This window comes from Ctenopharyngodon idella, chromosome 16 (assembly GCF_019924925.1).
Source record: "Ctenopharyngodon idella isolate HZGC_01 chromosome 16, HZGC01, whole genome shotgun sequence".
Taxonomy (NCBI): domain Eukaryota; kingdom Metazoa; phylum Chordata; class Actinopteri; order Cypriniformes; family Xenocyprididae; genus Ctenopharyngodon; species Ctenopharyngodon idella.
In genome coordinates, this window is record NC_067235.1 from 2995117 (window position 1) to 3016807 (window position 21691).

Below are 21691 nucleotides of genomic sequence, written 5' to 3' on the forward strand. Positions count from 1 at the left end.
AAAGAGTAGACAAAAAGTACCTGGATGCCCTGCTACTTCCAGCGAGATTCTACCATGGACACTTTACTATCCCATGAGGCCACAGGAGAGGGTTTGTAAATGGCAGTAAAGCGATGGAACTGACGCTGGTAGGTCACATGATAATGACATGGTGAAAATAGTACATCTGGATTACATTCATACTAGGGGGAGGAAGGATGTGGCTTTGCGAGAGCCTCGAGACACAGAAGAGACATTATCAGACATTGAAGGGGGATACATTAGAGCATCTATCAAGAATGGATCTGGTGGAAGGGGGGAAGGCATTAGAAGTGGCCAGCAGATGGGCCAGAAGAAATTTAAAGAACATGCAGGAAGGGACCTTGCGGGTACCCACACTAGAGGTTGGGCTGGTGAGGGGTCAGGCCAAACGTTCCTCCACAACCAGATATCAATACCACACAGGAGGTACCAGAGCAGGGAGAGCAGGTAGACAAGGAACAACTGGGGGAAGTTGAGCAAGAGCAAGGCCAACAGGAGCAAACAGATCTGTTACAGGAGGAAACCAAGGCCCTGGAACAAGGGGAAGAGAGGGACATATGGATCACCATGGATGAGGATGGCACAGTGAAAGTGGGTAGAGGGGAACGGCAGGAGGATGAAGAGAAGGTGCAAGTGAAGAAGAGAAAAAGGATGGAGGAGGACCCCAGAGAAAGGACAGAGTACAAAGAAGACAAGGAGACCCGAGTGAAACAGCAGGACTTAACCTGTTTGAGAGGCAGGAGCACAACAATGATAAATATAAGAATTGGACCCTCCGGCCTAGGAGACCAATACTGGTGCTTGGAGACTCTAATATGGGCAGATTACCAGCAGTGGAAGACAAAAGAGTACGGGTGGTGTGCTACCCAGGGGCAGAATTGGCGCACGTTTACAATCTCCTTAGGAACAGGACCCCAACAAGTGCAGGGGTAACAAGGGTACTGCTATCCTTTGAAATCAATAACAGGGGTCACACTTCCATCATGGCATTAGAAAAGGGTTGGGAGGGTACAGAGGGGGAATTCAAGGAGTTTGTGAACACTTTGAATCAGCATCACCCCTCCATTAAGGTTAAATGGGAATTGAAACAGGATGCCATTGACTTCCTAGACACAACCACATATAAGTTTAAGGAGATGGGCAGACTGGATGTGAGGCTGTATTTTAAGAACACCGATACACATGCCCTGCTGCACAAAGGGATCCATCACGATTCACATGTTTTTAAGGGGATAATGAAGGCACAGCTTCTGTAGTTTAGGAGGATATGTACGAGAGAGGAGGAAAGAATCTTGGCGGTCAGGAATCTTTTCAGGGCCCTTAGGTGCAGGGGCTACTCCCATCCATTTCTAAGGGGGGTGGCTAAAGAGTAAAGAGGGAGTGGTGGAGAAGGAGAACCGGCCCTGAGGACAAAGTTACTGCCATTTGCAGTTAAATTTTCTGGAACAGCCAAGAGGTTAGCCATGGGGATCAAAAGGAATTTTGAGAAATGGTAGTTTTGTTGGGGGAGAGGTATAAAATGGTGGCAGCCTTAAAAAAAGGCAATAACCTAAAGGACATTCTGGTCCACAGCAGACTGGGAGCAGTTAATCAAAGAAAACCTGTTAGGACCCAAGAAACATTCGTGAAGGGGATGGGCAGGGGTGTACCGAATCACTCAAGCAATTCCACTCAACAGGAAGAATTGTTTACCTGATAAGGTGCGCCTTGTGTGGAAAAAGGTACTTGGGAGAGACTAAGAACAGCATCCTAATGAGGATGTCAGCTCATAGGTATGCGTTAAGGGGCTACAGGACAAAGGACACAATGGGCCACATTTTGGAAAACACAGAATCCAGCACATCAGGGTGTAGACTGGAATATTACCCGAACTGGGAGAAGGTGGACAGACTGTGAAGAGAGAGATTCTGGATATGGTGTTCCCAAAGGGATTAAATAAACACATTAAAGAAAGTTGATTTAAAAAAATAAAATAAAAAAGTGTTTGAAAAGCAATTTTGAGTGTGTGAGGTTATTGACCAGGGTTCAAATATGAATATCATAGTAAATATTTATTTTGTTTTTTTTTAGTCCATGTACCAGCTGTTTACATTGATATTCCTTGAACGAACAGGGAGATTTTCATTTCCCAGTTCTAATGAGCGCTGCTGGTCCCTGTGCTTCACAGCACTGCTCTCTGGAGTCATGAGCTGCATCCACGGCCTGCCAGATTCTTGCTGCGGTGTTAATGTGCTGCTCGGTGTCACGTTCAGTCAGCAGGAAGTGCCGGCTCTTGCCTCAGCAGCAACAGGAACAGGCTCCTCAGACCCAGCATGTGGCTTTCTCTCAGAGGTTTAAAAGCATTTCTCCCTCCCTGTCCTGTAGATCTGTGACAGCAAGCCCTGGCATTGACCCCTATAAATGGACAGGTGCTTGGTATTGAAAAATGACGGGTCTTTCTTCACCATATTGGAGTGTCACAAATAAAAATGTTTCAGCAGTGCTGCATCCATGGAAACTTTTTGCCATGATGACGCTTAAACTGTAAAATGACCATCAAAAAATTAACATATCCACTTTACATGGTGATTCACAGAGAACAACACAGCTTTTAATGTGCACACAGTGTCCAAGACTTTTTTTTTCATTTGAACATTGAAATAAAATAACATTTTAGGATTTTGAAAAACGAATGGGTTACACTTCATTTCGATGGTCCACTTTCCAACTACATCAGTCATTAGAGTATTAGTAGACTGTTAGGTTAGGGTTCGGGTTAGTAGAATAAGTTGACATGTAGTTGCAAAGTTACTTACAGGTAGTAGAATGTCTAAATTGAACTATTAAAAATATAGTGTTACCAAGCTCTGGCATAAAGTAAAAAAGAAACAATATTCAGTATTTCTAGGTCACAATCAAATGTAAGCAAATTTGTTCGTACCTCCTCTGAGCAAAAGGTCAGATTTTCTTGCTTCCACTGAAGCACATGATCTCTCTCTCTGGAACATTCTCAGATCACGCTGGGTTAACATGGATCATCAGGTTTTGTCCATGCCAACTCAAGTGCTGCTGTCATAAAAACAAAAGGGAAACATGCCAAAAATTATGGCGCTCTGACATTACATCTTTTATTAAACTTTTCATGCAAACAGTTCATTTAAAAAGTAACAAATCAGTAACAAAAAGGATTTATTTACAATGATAATTAAGTGTTTCATTAAATATATAAATATGTGATACAACTGTAGATAATCTCTTAAATGTGAATCTTATTTGAACTTGTTCGCTCATCTAGGCTCAAAGCTGCTCACTAGGAATATTTTTTGTTCAGCAGAAGCTTTGTGTTTGGGCTCTCAACACAATGAGTCCGAGCGACACGTGCTGTATTGGCCACAGATACTCTCTGCCCAACAGCAAATGAATGCGTCGGGCGTCGGGGTCCTGTTCACCCTGTCAAGGTTTATTTTGCGATAAAAACCAACTGGATGTACATTATCCTTTACTTATGTTAGCAAATAAGGTTATAAATTATATAAATATTCATTTTACACAACATTTACTCAAAATGCACCTTAAAAACATTAAAAGCACAACTGTAGCATGTATACTTGTGTAACATCCTATTTCTATATGATTTCATATCTTTTTACTCTTTTGGCTGGATATCTATACTGCAAATATCATAATATGGTTAAAAACACAACCACAAGATAATCACAATATAATATAATATAATTTTAAGGCCAAATATTGCAGACCTTCTTAGGTCTGATTTTGAAAAGAGAAGCATTTTTGGACCTCACTTCATACCCTTTTTTTTTCGTTATTAGCCTCAGTTTATGTGGCAATGCAGAGTCACGACGTGACCAGTAACACGTTTCAGTGGCGTAAAATCCACAGATCTTCAAATAACACCTGATTTGTTGGTCTGGTTCATTACAAACCTGTAATGTAGCAATTTGCTTCCTTTGGAAACATAACCGCAATATTAAGAGGCAGCGTGTAAGTGGCAGAATGAATGACTTAAGCATGCCAAAGTTCTTTTGAAGTTGAGGAAGTGAAGGGGTAGAGGAAGTTCTTCAATGCTCTGTTGAAGTGGGAGGAAGTTTCATTTAATTGGATTTTGATGCTGCCTGTTGTCATGGCACCCAGATTCTGTCATTTCATATAAGGTCTTTTTTCATCGGATGGGGAAGAGATCTCAGGCAAAAGGAAATGAGCTTCCTGGAGGTGCAGTCTGCAATAGAGCAGCCACATTGATTGGGGGAAATGAATGTGTTTGGGCTCTCAACACAATGAGTCCGAGCGGCACATGCTGTAGTGGCCACGGATACTCTCTGCCCAACAGCAAATGAATTAAGATGGGAAATAGAAGCTGCCTCATATAAGCATAAAAATAAGGAGTTCTTTAACCTCCTGGTGTGCTCCATTGGCTTTCTTTGAATTCTAATAAAAGTATGCAGTCGAGCACTCCTCGAAGTGTACAAATAAAATGGCAGTGCATTACTGCAATATATGTTCAAAGAATTTACTGACTTGTTGTCAGTATTTTTCATTAGGATGCTGCTGAACAATGATAGATGGTTTGTGAGACTCAAAACCTTTTCATCAGTACTGAGATTGAACACTGAGCATTAACTTCAAATTAAAGGAAAGCAAAGGTCATACTTTTATTCAGCAAGGATGCTTCGAAATGATTGAAAGTGACAGTAAAGACATTTATAATGTCACAAAAGATTTATATTTCAAATAAATGGTAGTATTTTGAACTTTATATATATGGAAGAATCCTGAAAAAAAAAAAAGTAGCACAGTGTGCACAGAAATATGAAGCAGCACAACTGCTTTCAACATTAATAATAATCAGAAATGTTTCTTCAGCAACAAATCATCATATTAGAATGATTTCTGAAGGATCATGTGACACTGAAGACTGGAGTAATGATGCTGAAAATTGTTATTCGGCGTGGGTGCGCACAGATCATGAGCTGATTTCCCTCACCTGTCGCTTGTTCCCGTTTCCCATATATTCTTTGCTGTGTCTGTCCCATGTTGTCAGTAGATTGTTTTGTGTGCTTCGTCTCATGTGCTTGGACCTGTTCCTTGCGTCTTTGTTTTTTTTACCTTGTCTGCTGCTGTGCCCAGGATGTCTAGACAAGGAGTTATACGGCTGGCCGTGCGCTTGCTGTTCTGTCTTGAGCTCCGTCCTGTTGGGTATCGCACCTGAGGTGGTCTGTACGAACCGTTCTGGAACTCTCTCACATTCCTTTTTGCCTGTGCGTGTGTGTGTATCACTACACTTTGAATATTTGGTCATGCCTTTTGGTCTTTCTAACTCCCCGGCGGTCTTCCAGGCACCCGTCAATGACATGCTTAGAGATATGGTCGACCGGTTTGTATTTGTTTATCTCAACGACATCCTGATCTTCTCCCAGAGCGAGCACGAACATGTCCATTACATGTGAGAATAGCCTATTCGCCAAGGTGGAGAAGTGCGAATTTCACGCACGGTCGGTTCTGTTCCTGGGATTTATTCTTTCACTTGAGGGTAATTGAAAGGATCCCGCCAAAGTAAAAGCAGTTGCTGATTGGCCCACCCTAGATAGATGTAGAGCGGCCCAGTGATTTCTGGGGTTTGCCAATTTTTACAGGCGGTTCATTCAGAATTTTAGACAGGTCGCCCTTCTTCTGACTGATCTCACCTCCACCACACTTAAAAAGTCGCTTTGTTTCGGCTCCCATCCTTGCTACTCCTGATCCATCTCATCAGTTCGTTGTGGAGGTGGATGCGTCGGAGGTGGAAGCGGGGGCAATTTTGTCTCAGAGATCACCTTCGGACAACAGAATACATCCCTGCACTTTTTTTCTCATCGTTTAACCCCTTCGGAACAGAATTACAACATTGGTAATAGGAAGTTACTGGCTGTTAAGTTGGCGCTGGAGGAGTGGCGCCACTGGTTAGAGGGTGCGGAGGTCCCTTTTATCGTTTGGACCGTTCATAAGAACTTAGAGTACATCCCCACCGCCAAACGACTAAATTACCGACAGGCTCGCTGGGCATTGTTTTTCGGTCATTTCAATTTCAACATCTCATACTGCCCGGGGTCCAAGAATGGTAAGCCTGACACATTTTCGCGGATCTTTGAGGCTGAACCAAGATCCACCCTCCCTGTGACCATTTTGCCTCTGGATCAGGTGGTAGCAGTGGTCACCTGGGGGGTGGAGTCCAGAGTCCGCAATGCTCCGTGCAACATCAAGGTTCCCGCAGGGTGCCCTGAGAGTCTGTTGTTTGTGACTGAGATGGTCCGAACTAGCGTCTTACAGTGGGGCACTCATCCGAAACTGCTTGCCACCCAGGAGCGACTCGCACATGCAGTTTAATCAAGCAACGGTTTTGGTGGCCATCCATGGCGCGGGACGCTCGTCAGTTCGTGTCAGCCTGTCCTGTTTGTGCTGCGGATAAGGCTCCAATTGACCCCCAGCAGGGCTACTCCAGCCGCTGCCTGTCCCTTCGAGGCCCTGGTCACACATAGCTGTAGACTTCATTAATGGCCTACCCCCATCTAGTGGCAACACGGTCCTCATCACAGTCTTCACTGTGGTGGACAGGTTCTCAAAGGCGGCCCATTTCATTCCCCTCCCCAAAATGCCTTCAGCGAAGGAGACAGCGACTATCATCTTAGATCACGTTTTCTGCATTCACGGCCTCCCGGCGAACGTGGTCACTGACAGGGGTCCCCAATTTATGTCTAAGTTTTGGACAGAGTTCTGTCAACAGCTGGGGGCGACTGTGAGCCAATCCTCCAGGTATCACCCGCAGACTAAAGGTCAGGCCAAGCATGCTAACCAGGATTTGGAGAGGGTCTTTCGTTGTGTGGCATCCATGGAACCATCGTCTTGGAGTTCCAGATTAACTATGGTTGAGTACGCACAAAACTCCCTCCTAGTCTCATCTACGGGGTTAACTTCCTCCTAGTCTCGTCTACGGGGTTGTCTCCCTGCCAGTGCTGTTTAGGCTACCAGCCTCCATTATTTCTCTCCCAAGAATCCGACGCTGTTGTTCCACCCGCGCATGTGTTTATTCAGAGATGCCTCCTTAAGTGGAGGATCGCCAGAGAAGCCCTCACTCGGACTGGCGACAGAAACAAGGCATCAGGCAGACCGTCACCGTACTAAGCCCCCACTTTATGTATGTGGTCAGAAGGTCTGGTTATCTTCCCAGGACATCCCTCTCAGACTTCGCTCACGTAAACTGGGACCCAAATTTATCGGACCGTTTTCTATTACCAAGATGTCAGTTTGACTCAAATTAACCCCCCAGTTTAAAAATATCCACTCAGTTTTTTTATGTTTCTAAGATTAAGCTCGTCATTCAGTCTCATCGAGGGGTCGCCGAACAGCTTATACTGTTCGGCGGCTTCTTGATGTGAGACGAGGGGTAGATGCCATCAATACCTGGTAGACTGGGAGGGCTATGGTCCGGAGGAGAGATGCTGGATTCCGGCTCGTGACATTCTGGATTGCGCTCTCATTGACCAATTCCATCGTCTCATTGACCATTATTCCTCGTCTGGGATCGTGTATAGCACTTTGAAGCTGCACTGAAACTGCAATTTGAAACTTTAACCTGTTGGTAACTGCTGAAGTCCACTATATGGACAAAAATCCTGGAATGTTTTCCTCAAAAACCTTAACTTTTCGACAGAAGAAAGACATGAACATCTTGGATGACATAGGGGTGAGTAAATTACCAGGAAATTTTAATTGTGAAGTGAACTAATAATTTAAATTGTATTCATACTGTATTATTGTTGGAATGTTTGTCTTGTTGGTATAACAATTGTTTTGTACAATGTAATGGATTATAAGATGATAAACATATGTTTTTAAAATATTCTTCTCAAATCAATATTTCATGTCCTTGCCATTGTTTATATGGTGAAAAGGTAATAAGTGATACAACTACATCATCTTTTAAATGTGAATCTGATTTGAACTTGTTCGCTCATCTAGGCTCAAAGCTGCTCACTAGGATCTTTTTCAGTTTTGTATTAATGAGCCTTGCGTCGGGGTCCTGATCAGGTTTATTTTGCGATAGCAACTGGCTGGATGTACATTATCGCTTACTTAATGTTATTAAATAAGGTTGTATAACAAATCAGATAAAATATTTATTTTATACAATATTTACTCAAAATACAAAAAAAAAAAAAAAATTGAACGCATTAAACTAGCCTAATAAATTCTTGTGTATAAATTCTTGTGTATACTGACTTGCCAAGGCGACAATCTGGACACAACAGCTAATGTTGCTGTTTTAATCCTTCTTAACCCTTCAAGCAAAACCAGGTAACAGGACGCAAGCCTGTTTCCATGTTTATTCAAGCTCACAACAATTTAATCCCAAATCATCTTTGCTTTATCAGCATGGCAACTTCATATAGCTAATAATTTCCACTATGTTTGGCTAATTACAACTCATACAAGGCCATCTAGCATAACAGTTTGTTAATTAGGTGGGTGCTATTCCAGGAATATTAACAGGGACACACAGAGAGATTAACTGTCAGTCATTTCCGAATTAAACAAACGTCATTGGCTGCAGATGAATGTAAACACAGCTATCGACACTGGCAGGACAGTATGCATTTCTATCCCCTTACCTCGGCTAAGCTCTCTACTTATGAGGAGTTATGAGGCTGACTGCTCTGGCAGGCAGGCAATAAAACACCACCGCCCTCACTTATGTAGCGGCACCACGGAGCACCACTGCCCTTACTAATGTACGCCGGTGTGTGTGTGTGAGGAAATAATGCATGTCAGAGACTGTTGAATATCAAGCCACAAAGAAAATAAACAGATACTTCCAGGGAATAAGTCTTTGAAATCTAAAGTGTAGCGTTAGAATGAAGGTGGAGCGTGGTCACGGGCTGGTAGGAGCTGTCACTGAAAATCATTGTGCTTTGTCCTTGATGTTATTTCTGTGAGAACAGAACTCTACGTTGTTAAAAACTAAAAAAAAAAAAAAAAAAAAACTGGAGCATCTAAATTTAGAATCGAGATGTTGGGGTTGATCACCCACTGCCAAACACAGACAGAGGATTGCATTCAGAAGAAGAGATAGCAGTGTGCCAAGGAAAAATTGATTTGCTCTGCTTCTGGTGACAAAATCACTTTAATATCTGGAATGGATACAAATTTTGGGCTTTTTTCAGGTTTGGAGGCTAAAATGAAGATTTATTTGCAATAAGTAAGAAAACATTCAGAATCCATTATATCTCAGCAAAAACAGCATGCATAGGAAAGAAAAACGTCTTTAATACATGTTTCTCGTAGACAGCAATGAGACTAAATAATGCTTTCCTCATTCTGATTATGGCTCTCATAATATATGTCAACTATTGTCTCATTTGAGTCCTTTTTTATTCCTCCCAATGTATTTTGAAAGCATCTTAGACACACGTGTAACAAGAAAACAAATAGTAGGGCGATTTGGATAGACTGGATCATGAAAAGTGGGCATTATATACTAGAATGGAGTCTGGAGTTGAAAAGAAAAGCCATTTTAGAGGCAGAACAAGCTTGATAGGACTGTACAATTAATAGAAATAAAATCGTGATACGGCTTTGTTATTGTTATATAACTGCTCGGAGATGCAAAGGTTGAGGATCCAAACGTAGTATTTATTTATTATGGATGATCCAAAAACATAATCCAAAAAGAGGCAAGAGGTCATACACACGGACAATCAATCCAAACATATAACACAGTCCAAGAAACACAGGCAAAGAGAAAATCAGAATAATGGGCAGAAAATCAAAACCATGAACACAGGAAACCAGAATAGCGCTCAGAAATGCATTAAGACAAATACAAGACTTTGCAAAGACTGACAGAGAACACAGGGATTATAAAGGTAAACAGAGGTGGAAGTGATCAGCTCATAATGAGTCCAGACAATGGGTTTTGTATTACAGGACAGAATAACAATGAACAAGTGCCCTCTAGTGGACATCCAGGGCACACCAGCTGGTGATCGTGACTGTGATAGTATCAAATCGCAAAGGCCGTGATTTAATTAAATAAATATATGCTCTGCGTGTTTCAGAGCGGAGTGCGACACTGTGTTCATTTACGCTCTGTTTTCAAGGTCTCGGAGTGGATCGGTTCACAGTAAATGCTGCTCATCTCTACATCTGAGTTTGGGACGCTTTAACGTGTATTTGGGAAAGCAACATACACCAACCATCTTCCCAAACTAGTAATAATAAACCAGCTGTTGTTGACAAAAAAGAAGCTTCAAGGGCTCCTTGTGGTTTTCCGCTAAAAAAAATGCTTGATAGTTTAAAAATTATTATTGTAACTTTATAGTCATACTGTAAAATAAAATTATTATTATTATTATCATTATTATTATTATAGTATTTTTTACTTAATATTTTTTATTTTACAGTGAAATATTACTTCTTTTATGTAAAATAAATGTATTTAGCAATAAGGACAATCATATAATAATCATATTTATAATTATTATTATTATTGTCATTATAAATATTAATTATAATTTTAAATTATATATATATATATATATATATATATATATATATACACACACACACACACACACACACAGTATCTCACAGAAGTGAGTACACCCCTCACATTTTTGTGAATATTTTATTATACACTGAAGAACTTTATAGAACACTGAAGAAATGACACTTTGCTACAATGTAAAGTAGCGAGTGTACAGCTTGTATAACAGTGTAAATTTGCTGTCCCCTCAAAATAACTCAACACACAGCCATTAACGTCTAAACCGCTGGCCACAAAAGTGAGTACACCCCTAAGTGAAAATGTCCAAATTGGGCCCAATTAGCCATTTTCTCTCCCCGGTGTCATGTGACTCATTGGCGTTACAAGGTCTCAGGTGTAAATGGGGAGCAGGTGTGTTAAATTTGGTGTTATCGCTCTCACTCTCTCATACTGGTCACTGGAAGTTCAACATGGCACCTCATGGCAAAGAACTCTCTGAGGATCTGAAAAAAAGAATTGTTGCTCTACATAAAGATGGCGTAGGCTATAAGAAGATTGCCAAGACCCTGAAACTGAGCTGCAGCACGGTGGCCGAGACCATACAGCGGTTTAACAGGACAAGTTCCACTCAGAACAGGCCTCGCCATGGTCAACCAAAGAAGTTGAGTGCACGTGCTCAGCATCATATCCAGAGGTTGTGTTTGGGAAATAGACGTATGAGTGCTGCCAGCATTGCTGCAGAGGTTGAAGGGGTGGGGGGTCAGCCTGTCAGTGCTCAGACCATACGCCGCACACTGCATCAAATTGGTCTGCATGGCTGTCGTCCCAGAATGAAGCCTCTTCTAAAGAAGCCTCTTCTCAAGCATGGTGGTGGGAGTGTCATCGTCTGGGGCTGCATGAGTGCTGCCGGCACTGGGGAGCTACAGTTCATTGAGGGAACCATGAATGCCAACATGTACTGTGACATACTGAAGCAGAGCATGATCCCCTCCCTTCAGAGACTGGGCCACAAGGCAGTATTCCAACATAACGACCCCAAACACACCTCCAAGATTACCACTGCCTTGATAAAGAACCTAAACCCTATTGAGCATCTGTGGGGCATCCTCAAACAGAAGGTGGAGGAGCGCAAGGTCTCTAACATCCACCAGCTCTGTGATGTCGTCATGGAGGAGTGGAAGAGGACTCCAGTGGCAACCTGTGAAGCTCTGGTGAACTCCATGCCCAAGAGGGTTAAGGCAGTGCTGGAAAATAATGGTGGCCACACAAAATATTGACACTTTGGGCCCAATTTGGACATTTTCACTTAAGGTTGTATTCACTTTTGTGGCCAGCGGTTTAGACATTAATGGCTGTGTGTTGAGTTATTTTGAGGGGACAGCAAATTTACACTGTTATACAAGCTGTACACTCACTACTTTACATTGTAGCAAAGTGTCCTTTATATATATATATCAGTGGTGTGCGGTGGTGTTTTAAAATGAGGAGGCAAAGTCAGTTAACATTTGTGTTACTTGAAACAAAATAAATGTTAACTAAAATGAGATAATATATTTTTAAAAAGTTCTAATTTTTGTTTAGTTTAACTTGAAGCAGTAAAATAACTAAATAAATATATAAATAAAAAAATAGAAATGCCAAAACACACACACACAAAAAAAAAAAATAGAGTGAAAACAGAAAATATAAAAATAAAATCCAATTCAAAATACTAACAAAACTGTAATTATGAAATGGGAGGAAAATACATGTCAATGCTTTTGCGTTGCAAATGTTTTTCGTTCCCGCGAGAACGCAAAATCATTAAAATATATTTCTTCCTCCTATCTCATATTTTTCCCATCACCATGTCCCTTGAGGGGCTCCGTATATAATAGAATATGAATGATGCTAAAATAATACTGGGTGGAGGTGAATTGCAAAAATGATGACTGTTTTCAAACAGGTTTTCCTCTCAAACACCCCAATGCCCCAATTCAATATGCTAGGCTGGCTGTCATTTTCCTCTGGCGGTTCATGAAAAGTAGCTGTACTTCTTTTTACAAGTAAATGAAAGGAAATGCAGTTTTGTTCCCGGTCTGCTGACGTCACAGCTCAGGATAGTCTCTATTCTGGGACTGTTCACGTTCTTGTGATGAGATCCGCCAATCAGCATGCATTCATGATTCAGATGATTGACTCAAACCATGTGCTCAGAACTGAATTTTGAGGCAGCAGACCTGAATTAAAGGTGGTTCGCCAAACTGAATTGCAAAAAGTACATTTTCAAGTAACATGTTTGGGAGTAAGCAGAACGGCTAACCAAACATGATGGGAGAGCTAATGGACTGCTTTCACCAGGAATTATGGACACTCAAACAAACAGAAAAGGGATACAGTAAGAGAACGTATCTCAGAGAGGCAAAGTCCTTGATTTTTTTATATATCAAATGTAAATTTATGTCCCTGTTACACAGTTTTCCTGGTTAAATAAACATTACATATAAAGAGAGGCCGAATACAATTCTAATTTGTATTTTTACACTATGTAATGTTCTATTTACTAAAACCAAGTATAAATTTCATGAAGTTAGTGTTTTTACACATTTACATTTATTCCTAACTAAAGGCAGTAACAATATATATATATATAAATTTGTGAACTAATGTTCAGCTTTTCTTTTTAGTAGTCAATTTATTTTCAGCAGTCATCAAGATTGTACACACTGGTCAGTGGTCACAGACACAAAGATGTCCCTTTAATAATCTGATTGCTCACTAAAACCCTCCGAACGTAACCGATCATAACCAATCATAGCGGTGGAGGCACTGCCTCCTCTCATGTGACTTTCGTCCATTCATTCTCAACTACCCCCCACAAAACCCACCGCACGCTTTAGGGGTTCTGCTTTATTTCTATGAGCTGAAGGGAGGCACGAGAGACGTGGACTCCCGCTGTAACTGTACCTGCGGGTGTCGCTGTTGGACAGTGGTTTTTTTTGAAAAATGAGTGACTTTTACACTTTTTAATGCCAAATTTTGTAATATTTGTGTTGTTTTATTTTTGTAATATCGATTATTTTCTCATCCAGTTTTTTTGAGGAGGCACTGCCTCCCTTGCCTCCTCGGAGGAAACGCCCCTGATATATATATATATATATATATATATATAATTACAAAGATAATGTTTTTGTTTTTACTAACTCAATAATGTACAAAATTAATCATACACAATCAGACCCAGGACATTTATATAAAAAGTAAATCTGATCAATTTCATGTTGACTTTAAATGGAATATTATGTCCGATAATTCTCCTGAGCTTTGAACCCTAAACATTACAATTTTTTCTGGGTAACAATATATGCATCCAAATTTACGCAGATATTTACTTGCACCTCTGATCCGTGTTTTCAAGATCATTTTATAGACAGAAGAGTCATTTTAGATGCTCCAGCTCAAAGTAAGTGACAGCTCACACTATCAGCGTTGTGTTTCATCACCAGTGTGTCAGACAAACCGATTTGCAGAGATCAAAATTCCTTTGTGCTGTTTGGGGAAATGTGAGACGGAGATTATCCCTGACACTGGTGTGTAAAGATGAGTATCTCCAGCAAGACACAGGCAGGAGTTTTAGTCAACGTGCAAAATGTAAATGTCTGTGCGTGACATATCATACTGTGTGTCAATCTAAAACTGTCAATGTAACATAATCCCAGTGGAGACAAACTTTGATTTAGAGGGGGTAGAGGCAGGGTTATTATCGTTAACATTTGTGTTACTTGAAACAAAATAAATGTTAACTGAAATAAAATATTTTTAAAAAGTTCTAATTTTTGTTTAGTTTAACTTGAAGTACTAAAATAACTAAATAAATATATAAAAAAAAAAAAAAAAAAAAAATGAAAATAAAAATGCCAAAACACAACAAAAATTAAAGTGAATACAGAAAATATAAAAATCCAATTTAAAATACTAGCAAAACTGTAATTACGGAGCCCATTAAGGGAAATGGTGAAGGAAAAACGTATGAAATGGGAGGAAAAAACATGTCAATGCTTTTGCGTTCTCTCGCAAATGTTTTTTGTTCCCGCGAGAACGCAAAATCATTAAAATATATTTCTTCCTCCTATCTCATATTTTTCCATCACCATGTCCCTTGAGGGGCTCCGTATATAATAGAATATGAATGATGCTAAAATAATACTGGGTGGAGGTGAATTGCAAAAATGATGACTGTTTTCGGTCTGCTGACGTCACAGCTCAGGATAGTCTCTATTCTGGGACTGTTCACGTTCTTGTGATGAGATCCGCCAATCAGCATGCATTCATGATTCAGATGATTGACTCAAACCATGTGCTCAGAACTGAATTTTGAGGCAGCAGACCTGAATTAAAGGTGGTTCACCAAACTGAATTGCAAAAAGTACATTTTCAAGTAACATGTTTGGGAGTAAGCAGAACGGCTAACCAAACATGATGGGAGAGCTAATGGACTGCTTTCTCCAGGAATCATGGACACTCAAACAAACAGAAAAGGGATACAGTAGGAGAACGTATCTCAGCATTCAAAATATTGCATGCTTCTCCTTTAAATAACCCAAGGTCAACATGTGAACCCCAAAGAGTGTCAGGCCACAAGAAAAAGTCAAGAAGGAAACTGTGAAAGTGAAACAGCTCTGAAAAGTTGATACCATTGGTGGCCGAGAGCCCATTTATCTTTAATGTCTGGGTTGGGGCTGACAGTGTGAACAGAAGAGGGAGCGCAGATTCGCCGGGCTGAGCAGCGTTTGAGTGAAGGGAGTGAGCCGTTGCCGAATATGGGGGAATTTTGAAAGATTGATGAGCAGAGGAAGATGATGGTTGGGTTAGCAGTCTGAAAAATTGGACTAATCCATCCAAGCTTCCTCAACGGATCAGATCAGTGGCGTCTCCTCCACAACTTCCCATCACAGCATGCTGTCCTGTTAAAATAGCTCGCTCTCTGGAGGTTTGTGCATGTAAAGCTCTGCTCAGCGCAGACTTCTGAGCTTTCGACTTCCCTTCGTGCTCTAAAACTGCAAACTGCTTTGTTTTAAAGCCGTTCTTGTCTTTTTCTTTTCTCTCTCTTTGTTTTGCTCTCTCTGTAATTCATATCTACACACACATACACAACAACTTCCCCTCCTGTTATCGTCATTTGGCCCGGTCAGGAGTGTAATTCTGGGCCCAGAGTGCCCCCTGCTGGTGAGGAGCGGGACAGCGGACTCCACGCTCCACTGCTGTGAGAGAAACCATGCATGAAATCACTCTGGCACCAGGCCTGCCAACCTCAGCCAACGGCCCTCTTCCTGAGCGCCATCTGTAGCCTCCAAGGGATGAGAACTGGACGGCTGGTCCGACTGGGTTCCGTATCCATAAACAGAGCCCTAAACCTGAGGGATGTGACCACACAGGGCACGGCTCAAAGACTCATGCTCTGCATGCCTGGACATGCCCTTTCAGGTTGCACATTTCACATCTGCATTCTACAAAGAGCTGAATGACCTTAATGAAATCTATAGGGGTCAGTAAAAATATGGCAATATATCTGTTTCAGCTAAGATAAAAGGAGTACCACTTGCAGTAAAGCAATAAGCATCACAGTGATGTTACCCAGTGTTATTTTAGTATATGATATACTATTATAGAATTTTGTTTTCTTAATAGTGACTCAAAAAATAAAGACATTTATTTTAACACTTTTAAAAATAAAGGTTCTTTATTGGCATCAATGTTTCCATGAAGAGCCTTTAACATCGATAGAACCTATAAAGGTACTTTATAGTGGAAAAGGGTTCTTTTAGATTATTAAAATGTTCTTCACACTAAGAAAAAATGGTTCTTTTAAAAACTGTTGAGGCCCTGTTTACACCTGGTATTAAGATACATTTTGGTTGATTGGATCACAAGCGGACAACACTAAATACAGGTGTAAACAGGGTGTAAAACGCTCTGAGCTTGTCCACTTTCAACCACTTCCAGAGGTAGTCGAAAACGCATACTTTTGTAGTATAGATGCTCAGGTGGTCAAATGTGTTTGAACAGCTACTAAAGAGCCCTAGCCAGACGGAATTTAAATTTTGTTGGCTGAAGACCCAAGTTTGGTTTGGAGACAAAAAATTTACCAAGAACAATGTTTCCTCACCATTCCTAATTTCTAACACACACTCACAGCATTCGGCTGGTCTTGCGGCTGTCAGAACAGAAACGAAATCTGCTGCTCTTCGTGTGTTTTTCCATTATCTCATATGTAAACTGCGTGAGATTATTTTGTCCATTAGATCGAAAGATCTGAAAAACCCATACATTTACCAGCCCATAGACCCTCCCCTCGAAGAAATCAGGACAGAAGTGGTCGAAAGTGGACAAAAGAGACAGATTAAAACACCAGGTGTAAATGGGATTGTGTATCCCTCGTCCACTTGTGATCTGACCAAAACGCATCTTAATACCAGGTGTAAACAGGGCCTAAGTGACATTGAACGACGTTGAGCTTTTGAACGAAAAACACTGACAGCCAATCAGAATACATTCTAATTTAAGGGCTCGCGTGTTAAATGGCAGACGACACTGCAGAGAAGTTAAATCGCCAAGGTCCAGAAAAATCCACCACTGTTTGACAAGTCAAACTCCCTTTTCAAGGATACTTTAAAGAAAATGGATACATGGAAAACAATCGGTCATACCCTTGGAATAAATGGTGAGAAGTATTAACGATGAGATCATTATGCCAGGCTAGCAAACACTTAAAAAAAACAACATAAAATGACCTCAGGTATCCAGAGCTAGTTTCGACAACATTGTCTTGCTTCCTTTGAAGCTGCAATGAAAAAGACTAGAGCTGCGTCTGAAATCGCATACTGTTGAGTAGGTACTATTTGAATTTAAATTTACTTCAAGATTATTGAAAAATTATGTTCTATATAGTACAAATGTGTGTAGTATGAATAAAATTCAGATGTACTACATCCGCCATGTTGTTACTGTCACATGACCTACCAGCGTCAGTTACGTCCCTTCAACTCCATTCACAAATCCTCTCCCGTGGTGTTTTTATCCCACTATTGACTTTGTCAGCTAAATTCAGTGTTAGATTAGATTGATTACACTAGCTATTCACTTTGAAAGTGCAGCACGTGAGCTTAGAGTAAACAGATCGTTATCATTCATTGGTGTGGACGCAAATATAGTTATCGTTATAGTTATCTTTATAGTTATTGTTCTTGGTGTGAACGGGCCTTTAGACTGTGAGCTGTCCTGTAAAATTCGGTCATCATTTATTTACCCTCATATCGTCACAAATAAAAGTGAATGGGCTCGTGACAGCTCTCAATTCAACACAAGGATTGACATTCATTGTATGAAAACAAAAAAACATTCTGCAAAATATACCTTTTTGTGATAAAATAAGACTTTTTCAAATAAGAAAGGTCATACTGGTTTGGAACGACATGACTCGATTAAAATTAATATATTTTGTAAAGTCCACAGAAAAGGCTACAAGTGTAATAAAAGACTAATTTAGTTTTTTTTTTTTTTTTAGTTTTTTTTATACCATTTCTCAGCTGATCTTTTGCATGTGCAGAAGCCTAGAGTAGCAGAAATGTGTTGTTGTTGTTGAAAAAGACTGCACACCATAAATTTACATCTGCCCTGCATTAAAGTTATTTTCCAATCTGATCTTTAAGACGCACTGTTCATAGTTTTTGTTTTTCTGTGACTCGTATGGTTATTCTCTGGTGTATCTACTTTGGTTGCTATAGTAATAACGTAGGCGTCAACACGCTGACCCAGTTCCTGTCACTTTCTTCTATCTACTACAACTGTGAGTGCAGAAAGCTAGCAGTATGGAGAGAGGTGACAGAAAACAAGACATCTCTACACTGTTTATCAACACTGAGGCATAAAGTTGCTGTGCTGAAAAATCATGCAACATTCTGAACAAAAACACTGCTCAGACTGAAGCATATCTCAAAAAAATTCTAATATGAATCTGATTTCAAATGCACCTAAAAATTTGATTTGGTAAAATTCCTAAGAGTATTCGAATCAACCAGGGAATCAAGCTTTGGCTGGTATTATATGCTGAATTTACACCATTCTCTGGCCAAAAAGCCTTTTTCCCCCCATCGACGGGCAGTCAAAAGTAGCATATACACAAAAAAAGCTCAAAAAATTCAAGCAACTTATGAAAAAAAAAGTCAATATTGAAGACGTTTCTGTTAGCCATGCTAGATTTCTCCATTAACAGCCATACTTGTTAGCAACATATAAATCACAAATATTTCATTACAGTGTACATGTTTGTACAAAAAAGAGCCTGATTCTTTTTTTGGACATTTTCTGCCACAGTCTCCAATGCGTGAAATGGTTAGTGAAGGGTTTGTGTTGTGGTGTTGCCATCAGCATTGTCATGTTATAATTTTCTTGTGGCTCCCTTTGAGTAAACATTGCATAATTCAACCTGCGTACTTCCAGAAGGTTTCGTACCAGCTGAGAAACTGTCACCGAGATCAATGGGAATGTAAATGTATATAGGTCTCTCTCTGATTGGATGAGCCGTTGTAAAATAACTATAAACACACAACTTAATGCTGCTACATTGGCAACAGCTGAGCGAATGTGAAATTGATAATAAACTATTTATCGCACATTGGTGTCATTTATCATATCGCTGTCTCCGCTGTTTTATAAAAGCAATAATCCACTCGATGACACTGATTTTACCATGGGTAAGAGGTGTTTTTAGGTCTCTCATGACTTATTTCATCACATTCTGCAGGCATCAGAATGAAGAAACAGATCGCTGTTGCCAACGAATGTTAGAAAATATTTTTGGAACCAAAATTGTACTAGCTGGCAAGAACATAAATTCTGTATCATTGGCAGGAATGGGCATAAATGACTCAGACTTAATGCGCCTCAGCTTCCTGTTAAAGGAAAAGACTCCAGGGAGATCCTCCAGTAAGAATTTACATTTTAAAATGATTTTATGCCGTGTCTACACAAAACACCACTCATCCCGTGGTTTGTTTACCATAGGCACAGGCCAGAGCCAAAATTGATTTATCTATGCTTGAGAGTGTGAATACAACAAATAAAGCTAACTTTATCATTATTTCATATTTATAAAATAATACATTATTGTAGCTGTTATGAACTAAAATCTCATTATATGAACTAATTTATTAATATTCATCATGTAAAGTAAACTAACATCTCATGTTTTGCAGCATTAAAAAGTCCCAAGGTCGAAAATTATTCCTTGTCAAGCACCAAGAGCAAGAAAAATCAGGCTTTGGCAAGTAAACAAAGTTACTACAGTGGCCAATGTACCAGAAGTTTATCTATAAGGATTTTTTTTTTTCAAACAGCTCTACTCCCTCTACCTCATTTAAATTGTTTGCGGGAATGCCAGTCTCTTCTACAGAAACTCTTTACTCTGGTGGCTGATTTCTCGCTCTCTCTCTCTGTCAGCTTGTGGTATCCTGGTGTGGCGACGGTAAGCTTTGGCCTTCGGCCATGGCGCACAAAAGCACATTTCTAACTAGTAAAGCCTTAGCCAAATCCTGCTCAGGCATGGTTGTTAGAAAATGCAGAATAAATTTTAAAGGAACATTCCTCTTTTAGTTCTGTAATGTTTTTGGTCCAAGTGACAATGATGAAGAGACCAAAAGGTTCAAAAGATTTATTAAATAAAACAAACTCAATCTACACAAAGAAAGGCATTGTTGACAGCAACAATACCAGACAACTGAATGGAGCACAAAGAGGAACTTAAATACACAGTGATAATGACAAAATAACGAACAGGTGTGATGATTGAATGAGTGTCCATGACAGCTAATGTCTGGCAGGGGAACTAGGAACAAAGGAAAAACAGGAAACAGCTAACAGGAAAGAAGAAGTCCATGAAAATGGACTAAACACAGATTGTGCAAGTTAAAGACCCACTGAAGTGCCTTGAAACGCACAGCTTTATTCACTTTATTCGTTTCTCCTCCTAATCTCCTCCATACCACTTTAAAATATAGCGTTATGTAGGATTCAAATGTATCTGGCCTGCGCCGACTCACGGATATGATCCGCTCTGTGCTGTTGTGTCTCTGGACCGGAGCAGACTGTGTGTGCGCACTGCGCCGGTTTGCATAACACGAAACCAGACTTCATTCGCCCCAATGGAAAGCGTATTTACTCTGTCTGAATTGTTCCCTATCCTCTATGTAGTGCACTATGCGCCATTCACCATGTAGAAAATAGTAAATATATGAACAGCTTCAGCATGTATTTATAATGTAAGGGGCGGAGCTTCAGATTCTAGAGAGCATTTGATTGGACAAAAAAAACTGATGAGAAGCTGAAGTGCAGAGTGATCAAAATCATTGAGTCATATTGGCATGAGAGACTGCAAGTTTTGATCGCTTATATCTTCTAAATGCAAATTTTGTCATTGTTTTGAAGCACACTAGCTTATAGATAACAGTAAGTCTAACATATTCATACTAAAAGCCAATTAACTTCAATTTTGATTTCATGGTGACTGAGTTCAGTCAGCTGCATTTGTGGCATGATGTTAATTAATTTCCACTTTTTTCCATACTTTTCTTCAACAAAAAGCAATAATCTGGTGCAGCATTTTCAATGGAAGTGAACGGAGCCCGTCTGTTAATGATGAAGTCAACATCAAATGGAAGTTGCGACAAACTGTACTGTAACGCATTTCTGAGTGAAACAGCTGTCAAACAGGGAAAAACACAGGGCTGGACTTGATTTGTTCCTTTGTTTTGGTTTTTTTTTGTTGTTGTTGTTGTTGTTTTTTATTTGATTGTTACAAAAAGTGAGCTTTGTATACTGGATTGGAGGCAAATCTGAATGTGACTGCATTAACTGCAGCCCAGCCTCGCATGTTATAGACGTCAGGTGAGTCATATCACAGGAAGAGCAAGTCATGACATTTTGATTGCTGTAAGGAGAAAATAATAAATGCATGGATGAATCATTCACATTAAGACCACATGCATTAAGAAAGTAAATATGGTCCATTTTGATTTTATGCCAATTTAAAAATACTGTTTCAATAGCATAGCCACAAGAAAGTCTTAACATGATTTTACTGTGGAAAAAACACTTAAACTTTTCTGGGTAAAGCTATTT